The following is a 10000-nucleotide window of genomic DNA, read 5'->3' as shown; positions in this document are numbered from 1 at the left end:
CAACACACACCACCCCACACCTCCCCTCCCCCCCCCCCAAAAATTCCCCCCCCCCCTCAACACACACCACCACATCCCCCCCCCTCAAAAATCCCCCCCCCCCTCAACACACAAAACACCACCCCTCCCCCCCCCCCTCAAAAATCCCCCCCCCCCCCAACACACACCACACCACACCACACCACACCTCCCCCCCCCTCCAAATTTTGCCCCCCCCCCCCCCCAAAAAATTGGCCCCCCCCCTCAACACACACCACCCCTCCCCCCCCTCCAAAATTCGCCCCCCCCCCCCCTCAAAAATCCCCCCCCACCTCAACACACACCACACCACACCACACCAACCCTCCCCTTCCCCCCTCCAAATTTCGCCTTCCCCTCAACACACACCACCCCACCCCTCCCCCCCCCCCAAAAATTCGCCCCCCCCGTCCAAATTTCGCCCCTTCCCCCCCCAAAAATTCCCCCCCCCCCCTCAACACACACCACACCACACCACCCCACACGACGCCTCCCCCCCCCTCAAAAATCCCCCCCCCCCCTCAACACACACCACACCACACCACCCCTCCCCCCCCCTCAAAAATCCCCCCCCTCAACACACACCACACCACCCCTCCCCTTCCCCCCCTCCGAATTTCGCCCGCCCCTCAACACACACCACCCCACCCCTCCCCCCCCCCCCGCCCCCAAAAAATTCGCCCCCCCCCCAACACACACCACCCCACCCCCCCCCCCCCCAAAAATTCGGCCACCCCCCTCAACACACACCACACCACACACCCCCTCCCCCCCTCCAAAATTTGCCCCCCCCCCCCCCCCCCCAAAAATTCGCGCCCCCCCCCCCCTCAATACACACCTCCCCACCCCCCCCCCCCCCTCAACAAACACCACACCACCCCTCCCCCCCCCTCAAAAATCCCCCCCCCCCCTCAACACACACCACACCACACCACCCCTCCCCCCCCCCCCCCCCCCCCAAAAAATCACCCCCCCGCCCCCCTCAACACACACCACCCCACCCCCCCCCCCCCACAACACACACCACACAACCCCTCCCCCCCCCTCAAAAATTCCCCGCCCCCCCCTCAACACACACCACACCACCCCTCCCCCCCCTCAAAAATCCCCCCCCCCCCTCAACACACACCACACCACACCACCCCTCCCCCCCCCCCCCCCCAAAAAATCCCCCCCCGCCCCCCTCAACACACACCACCCCACCCCCTCCCCCCCCACAACACACACCACACAACCCCTCCCCCCCCCTCAAAAATTCCCCGCCCCCCCCTCAACACACACCACACCACCCCTCCCCCCCCCTCAAAAATCCCCCCCCCCCTCAACACACACCACACCACACCACCCCTCCCCCCCCCCCCCAAAAAAATCCCCCCCCCGCCCCCCTCAACACACACCACCCCACCCCCCCCCCCACAACACACACCACACAACCCCTCCCCCCCCCCTCAAAAATTCCCCGCCCCCCCCTCAACACACACCACACCACCCCTCCCCCCCCCTCAAAAATCCCCCCCCCCCCCCTCCAAATTTTGCCCCCCCCCCCAAAAAATTGGCCCCCCCCCTCAACACACACCACACCACACCACCCCTCCCCCCCCCCCTCCAAAATTCGCCCCCCCCCCCCCCCCCCCCCCCTCAACACACACCACCCCACCCCCCCCCTCAACACACACCACACCACCCCTCCCCCCCCCCTCAAAAATCCCCCCCCCCCTCAACACACACCACAACACCCCTCCCCCCCCGCCCCAAAAATTCGCCCCCCCCTCAACACACACCACACCACACCACCGCTCCCCCCCCCCCCCTCCAAAATTCGCCCCCCCCCCAAAAATTTCCCACCCCTCCCCCCTCAACACACACCACCCCACCCCCCCCCCCCAACACACACCACACCACCCCTCCCCCCCCCCCTCAACACACACCACACCACACCACCCCTCCCCCCCCCTCCAAAATTCGCCCCCCCCCCCCCCCCCTCAACACACACCACCCCACCCCCCCCCTCAACACACACCACACCACCCCTCCCCCCCAAAAAATTTGGCCACCCCCCTCAACACATACCACACCACACCACACCACCCCTCCCCCCCCCCCCCCCCAAAATTCGCCCCCCCCCCCTCAATACACACCTCCCCACCCTTCCCCCCCCCCCCGCCCCCAACACACACCACCCCTCCCCCCCCCCCAAAAATTCGCCCCCCCCCCCCCCCTCAATACACACCTCCCCACCCTTCCCCCCCCCCCTCAACACACACCACACCACACCACACCACCCCTCCCCTTCCCCCCCTCCAAATTTCGCCCCCCCCTCAACACACACCACCCCACCCCTCCCCCCCCCCCTCCAAATTTCGCCCCTTCTCCCCCCCAAAAATTCCCCCCCCCCCCCTCCCTCAACACACACCACACCACACCACCCCTCCCCCCCCCACCCCCCTCAACACACACCACCCCACACCACCCCTCCCCCCCCCAAAAATCCCCCCCCCCAACACACACCTCACCACCCCTCCCCCCCCCTCAAAAATCTCACCACCCCCCCCCCCCCCAAATTCCCCCCCCCCCCCCCCCTCAACACACAAAACACCACCCCTCCCCCCCCCCCCTCAAAACACACCACACCACACCACCCCTCCCCCCCCCCCCTCCAAATTTTGCCCCCCCCCCCCCCCCCAAAAAAATTGGCCCCCCCCTCAACACACACCACACCACACCACCCCTCCCCCCCCCTCCAAAATTCGCCCCCCACCCCCCTCAACACACACCACCCCACACCTCCCCTCCCCCCCCCCAAAAATTTCCCCCCCCCCCCAACACACACCACCACATCCCCCCCCCCCCCTCAAAACACACCACACCACCCCTCCCCCCCCCTCAAAAATCCCCCCCCCCCCCCCCTCAACACACAAAACACCACCCCTCCCCCCCCCCCCCCTCAAAAATCCCCCCCCCCAACACACACCACACCACACCACCCCTCCCCCCCCCCCTCCAAATTTTGCCCCCCCCCCCAAAAAATTGGCCCCCCCCTCAACACACACCACCCCTCCCCCCCCCTCCAAAATTCGCCCCCCCCACCCCTCAAAAATCCCCCCCCCCCCCCTCTCCCCCCTCCAAATTTCGCCTTCCCCTCAACACACACCACCCCACCCCTCCCCCCCCCCCCCCCCCGTCCAAATTTCGCCCCTTCCCCCCCCAAAAATTCGCCCCCCCCCTCAACACACACCACCCCACACCACGCCTCCCCCCCCTCAAAAATTCCCCCCCCCCCCTCAACACACACCACACCACACCACCCCTCCCCCTCCCTCAAAAATCCCCCCCCCTCAACACACACCACACCACCCGTCCCCTTCCCCCCCTCCGAATTTCGCCCCCCCCTCAACACACTCCACCCCACCCCTCCCCCCCCCCCGCCCCCAAAAAATTCGCCCCCCCCCCCCAACACACACCACCCCACCCCCCCCCCCCCCCCCCAAAATTCGGCCACCCCCCTCAACACACACCACACCACACACCCCCTCCCCCCCTCCAAAATTTCCCCCCCCCCCCCCCCCCCGCCCCCAACACAAACCACCCCTCCCACCCCCCCCCAAAAATTCGCGCCCCCCCCCCCCCTCAATACACACCTCCCCACCCCCCCCCCCCTCAACAAACACCACACCACCCCTCCCCGCCCCCTCAAAAATCCCCTCCCCCCCCCCCTCAACACACACCACACCACCCCTCCCCCCCCCCCCCAAAAATCCCCCCCCCCCCCCCCCCCCAACACACACCACCCCAACCCCCCCCCCAACACACACCACACAACCGCTCCCCCCCCCTCAAAAATTCCCCGCCCCCCCCTCAACACACACCACACCACCCCGCCCCCCCCTCAACACACACCACACCACCCCTCCCCCCCCCCTCAACACACCCACACCACCCCACCTCTCCTCCAAAATTCTCCCCCCCCCCCCTCAACACACACCACACCACACCACCCCTCCCCCCCCCTCCAAAATTTGCCCCCCCACCCCCCGGCCCCAACACACACCACCCCTCCCCCCCCCTCCCAAAAATTCGCCCCCCCCCTCAATACACACCTCCCCACCCTTTCCCCCCCCCCCCTCAACACACACCACACCACCCCTCCCCCCCCCCCCCCCAAAAATCCCCCCCCCCCCCAACACACACCACCCCACCCCCCCCCCCAACACACACCACACAACCGCTCCCCCCCCTCAAAAATTCCCCGCCCCCCCCTCAACACACACCACACCACCCCGCCCCCCCCTCAACACACACCACACCACCCCTCCCCCCCCCCTCAACACACCCACACCACCCCACCTCTCCTCCAAAATTCTCCCCCCCCCCCTCAACACACACCACACCACACCACCCCTCCCCCCCCCTCCAAAATTTGCCCCCCACCCCCCGGCCCCAACACACACCACCCCTCCCCCCCCCCCCCAAAAATTCGCCCCCCCCCTCAATACACACCTCCCCACCCTTTCCCCCCCCCCCCTCAACACACACCACACCACCCCTCCCCCCCCTCTCAAAAATCCCCCCCCCCCCCCCTCAACACACACCACACCACCCCTCCCCTTCCCCCCCTCCAAATTTCGCCCACCCCTCAACACACATTACCCCACCCCTCCCCCCCCCCCCCAAAAATTCGCCCCCCCCCCCTCAACACACACCACCCCACACCACACCACCCCTCCCCCCCCCCAAAAAAATCCCCCCCCCCCCCGCCCTCAACACACACCACCCCCCCCCCCTCAACACACACCACACCACACCACCCCTCCCCCCCCCCCCCTCAAAAATCCCCCCCCCCCCTCAACACACACCACACCACACCACACCACACCACCCCTCCCCTTCCCCCCCTCGAAATTTCGCCCCCCCCTCAACACACACCACCCCACCCCTCCCCCCCCCCCGCCCCAAAAATTCGCCCCCCCCTCCAAATTTCGCCCCTTCCCCCCTCGTCACTCCCCCACCCAACCCAACCCCGCGCCACCCCCATGACACGGCACACCCCCCCACCCCACCGCACCCCCCCACGACGCCCCCCCCCCCCCGCACCCCACCTCGAAAAACCCCGCTCCCTCCACGCCACACCACAAATGCCTCCGAAAACCCTGCTCGACCCACCCCACCCCGCGTCACCCCCCCACGACATGGCGCACCCCCCACCCCACCGCACCCCCCAACGACGCCGCCCCGCACCCCACCTCGAAAAACCCCGCTCCCTCCATACCACCCCACCACGCCTCCGAAAACCCCGCTCGACCCACCCCACCTCGCGTCAGCCCCCCACGACACGGCACACCCCCCACACCCCACCGCACCCCCCCACGACGCGGCGCATATCCCCCCCCCCCCCCCCCGCACCCCACCTCGAAAAACCCCGCTCGACCCACCCAACCCCGCGTCACTCCCTCAGGACACGGCGCACCCCCCCACCCCACCGCACCCCCCCACGACGCCCCCCCGCACCCCACCTCGAAAAACCCCGCTCGACCCACCCAACCCCGCGTCACCCCCCCACGACACGGCGCACCCCCCCACCCCACCGCACCCCCCCACGACGCCCCCCCCCGCACCCCACCTCGAAAAACCCCGCTCCATCCACGCCACACCACCACGCCTCCGAAAACCCCGCTCGACCCACCCCACCCCGCGTCTCCCCCCCACGACACGGCGCACCCCCCACCCCACCGCACCCCCCAACGACGACGCCCCGCACCCCACCTCGAAAAACCCCGCTCCCTCCATACCACCCCACCACTCCTCCGAAAACCCCGCTCGACCCACCCCACCTCGCGTCAGCCCCCCACGACACGGCACACCCCCCACACCCCACCGCACCCCCCCACGACGCGGCGCATATCCCCCCCCCCCCCCCCGCACCCCACCTCGAAAAACCCCGCTCGACCCACCCAACCCCGCGTCACTCCCTCAGGACACGGCGCACCCCCCCACCCCACCGCACCCCCCCACGACGCCCCCCCGCACCCCACCTCGAAAAACCCCGCTCGACCCACCCAACCCCGCGTCACCCCCCCACGACACGGCGCACCCCCCCACCCCACCGCACCCCCCCACGACGCCCCCCCCCGCACCCCACCTCGAAAAACCCCGCTCCATCCACGCCACACCACCACGCCTCCGAAAACCCCGCTCGACCCACCCCACCCCGCGTCTCCCCCCCACGACACGGCGCACCCCCCACCCCACCGCACCCCCCAACGACGACGCCCCGCACCCCACCTCGAAAAACCCCGCTCCCTCCATACCACCCCACCACTCCTCCGAAAACCCCGCTCGACCCACCCCACCTCGCGTCAGCCCCCCACGACACGGCACACCCCCCACACCCCACCGCACCCCCCCACGACGCGGCGCATATCCCCCCCCCCCGCACCCCACCTCGAAAAACCCCACTCGACCCACCCAACCCCGCGTCACTCCCCCAGGACACGGCGCACCCCCCCACGACGCGGCGCATATCCCCCCCCCCCCCCCCGCACCCCACCTCAAAAAACCCCGCTCGACCCACCCCACCCCGCGTCACCCCCCCACGACACGGCGCACCCCCCCACCCCACCGCACCCCCCCACGACGCCCCCCCCCGCACCCCACCTCGAAAAACCCCGCTCCCTCCACGCCACACCACCACGCCTCCGAAAACCCCGCTCGACCCACCCCACCCCGCGTCTCCCCCCCACGACACGGCGCACCCCCCCACGACGCCCCCCCGCACCCCACCTCGGAAAACCGCGCTCCCTCCACAGCACCCCACCTCTCCTCCAAAAACCCCGCTCGACCACCCCCACCCCGCGTCACCCCCCAGGACGCCCCCCCGCACCCCACCTCGAAAAACCCCGCTCCCTCCACAGCACCCCACCTCTCCTCCAAAAACCCCGCTTGACCACCCCAACCCCGCGTCACTCCCCCACGACACGGCGCACCCCCCCACGACACGGCGCACCCCCCCACGACGCCCCCCCGCACCCCACCTCGGAAAACCGCGCTCCCTCCACAGCACCCCACCTCTCCTCCAAAAACCCCGCTCGACCACCCCCACCCCGCGTCACCCCCCAGGACGCCCCCCCGCACCCCACCTCGAAAAACCCCGCTCCCTCCACAGCACCCCACCTCTCCTCCAAAAACCCCGCTCGACCCACCCCACCCCGCTCGACCCACCCCACCCCGCGTCACCCCCCCCACGACACGGCGCACCCCCGCACCCCACCTCGAAAAACCCCGCTCCCTCCACAGCACCCCGCCACGCCTCCGAAAACCCCGCTCGACCCACCCCACCCCGCGTCACCCCCCACGACACGGCGCACCCCCCCACCCCACCGCACCCCCCCACGACGCCCCCCCGCACCCCACCTCGAAAAACCGCGCTCCCTCCACAGCACCCCACCTCTCCTCCAAAAACCCCGCTCGACCACCCCCACCCCGCGTCACCCCCCAGGACGCCCCCCCGCACCCCACCTCGAAAAACCCCGCTCCCTCCACAGCACCCCACCTCTCCTCCAAAAACCCCGCTTGACCACCCCAACCCCGCGTCACTCCCCCACGACACGGCGCACCCCCCCACCCCACCGCACCCCCCCACGACGCCCCCCCGCACCCCAGCTCGAAAAACCGCGCTCCCTCCACAGCACCCCACCTCTCCTCCAAAAACCCCGCTCGACCACCCCCACCCCGCGTCACCCCCCCACGACGCCCCCCCGCACTCCACCTCGAAAAACCCCGCTCCCTCCACAGCACCCCACCTCTCCTCCAAAAACCCCACCTCTCCTCCAAAAACCCCGCTTGACCACCCCAACCCCGCGTCACTCCCCCATGACACGGCGCACCCCCCCACGACGCCCCCCCCGCACCCCACCTCGAAAAACCCCGCTCCCTCCACACCACCCCGCCACGCCTCCAAAAAACCGCGCTCGACCCACCCCACCCCGCGTCACGGCGCACCCCCCACCCCACCGCACCCCCCCACGACGCCCCCCCCCCCCACCCCACCTCGAAAGACCGCGCTCCATCCACAGCACCCCACCTCTCCTCCAAAAACCCCGCTCGACCCACCCCACCCCGCGTCACCCCCCCACCACACGGCGCACCCCCCCACGACGCCCCCCCGCACCCCACCTCGAAAAACCCCGCTCCCTCCACAGCACCCCGCCACGCCTCCGAAAACCCCGCTCGACCCACCCCACCCCGCGTCACCCGCCACGACACGGCGCACCCCCCCACAACGCCCCCCCCGCACCCACCTCGAAAAACCCCGCTCCCTCCACGCCTCCGAAAACCCCGCTCGACCCACCCCACCCCGCGTCACCCCCCCCACGACACGGCGCACCCCCGCACCCCACCTCGAAAAACCCCGCTCCCTCCACAGCACCCCGCCACGCCTCCGAAAACCCCGCTCGACCCACCCCACCCCGCGTCACCCCCCACGACACGGCGCACCCCCCCACCCCACCGCACCCCCCCACGACGCCCCCCCCGCACCCCACCTCGAAAAACCCCGCTCCCTCCACGCCTCCGAAAACCCCGCTCGACCCACCCCACCCCGCGTCACCCCCCCACGACGCCCCCGCGCACCCCACCTCGGAAAACCCGCTGCATCCACACCACCCCACCCCGCGTCACGGCACACCCCACCGCACCCCCCCTCGACGCGGCGCATCCCCCCCGCACCCCACCTCGAAAAACCCCGCTCCATCGACACGACCCCGCCACGCCTCCAAAAACCCCGCTCGACCCAGCCCACCCCGCGTCACCCCCCCACGACACGGCGCACCCTCCACCCCACCGCACCCCCCGACGACGCGGCGTATCCCCCGCGCACCCCACCTCCAAAAACCCCGCTCGACCCACGGCACGTCACCTCACCCCCCCACGACATGGCACACCCTCCCTCTTTAGAAATCGCGCTCCGCAATGACACGGCACACACACCCCACTGCACACGACCCCCTCCCGCGACACGGAACCTTCCACCCCCCGACGGACCTCCTCAAGAAACCCCCCCACGACATGGCACCCCCCCGCGACATGGCACACCCTCCCTCCTCAGAAATCCCCGCTCCAACAACCCGCCCGCGCAACATGGCACGCCCTCCCTCCTCGGAAAAACCCCGCTCCACCGAACCCCCCCACAACATGGCACACCCTCCGCTCCCAAAATACCTCGCATCTTGAGGAGGGGGTATCACGTGAGAGCGAGGCAGAGGGAGGGGCCAGGCACGACGTACGCAAAGACAATCGCGACGAGGAGAGGAGGCGCCGCGTCATGGCAAGGCGAGGGGGTTTCCTACCACGATGTCAGCGTTGGAGAGTCGAGACGTGATCCGAGGGGATTTCCATGCCACGGTCTCGAAACAAGCATGCAAAAGGGTGCAGCACCAGGACTTCCCGGGAGGTCACCCATCCCAGTACTGTTCTGGCCCAAGCGCGCTTAACTGCGGAGTTCTGATGGGATCCGGTGTATTAGCGCTGGTGTGACCGCACCACAAACACAAAGGAATTCCAAAGAGCTCTTGTATACTCGGAAAGTGGCACGAGAGAGCCCAAGAGCGAGGCATGGCGGCATGCCATGCCGCTCATGCCACGGAGGACGCGACTAAACGCGAACCCTAAACCCCGCGCACATGGAGGCGACGCACAAAAGATTGAATGCCGCCGTCGCGTGCCATTTCTAACACGAAGGGCAAGCATCCACGTGAAGAGCACCCCGTGCACACATAGGCGACGACGTAGAAAAGATCGAGCCGCAGAATACGTGCCACGGAGGACACGCGCCCACGGCATGCCACAAGGCGGTGGGGGAGAGGGGGGCATGCCATTCATACCACGAGGACCCGTGTCCACGCGAGCACTAAACCCCGCGCACATGAGATTCGAGTCATAGGATCCGTGCCATGGACGAACTTGGAATGCCATCGGGTACCCTTGATGA

General features: G+C 69.5%; 1 non-coding gene across 1 annotated transcript; it reads right to left on the bottom strand.

Moving 5' to 3' along the window:
- Positions 1–9435: 9435 nt before the first annotated feature.
- On the bottom strand, positions 9436–9554 carry LOC148023749 (5S ribosomal RNA). The gene has a single exon (XR_015694006.1). It is a non-coding gene; the product is annotated as a 5S ribosomal RNA (ribosomal RNA).
- Between the last annotated feature and the right edge of the window lie 446 nt (positions 9555–10000).

Source organism: Lygodium microphyllum, chromosome 16, assembly GCF_053477565.2.
Source record: "Lygodium microphyllum isolate KBCC chromosome 16, Lygodium_microphyllum_v1.1.10, whole genome shotgun sequence".
NCBI lineage: Eukaryota > Viridiplantae > Streptophyta > Polypodiopsida > Schizaeales > Lygodiaceae > Lygodium > Lygodium microphyllum.
Note: the sequence above shows the minus strand (reverse complement) of the source record. Positions and strands in the feature narration are given on the sequence as shown.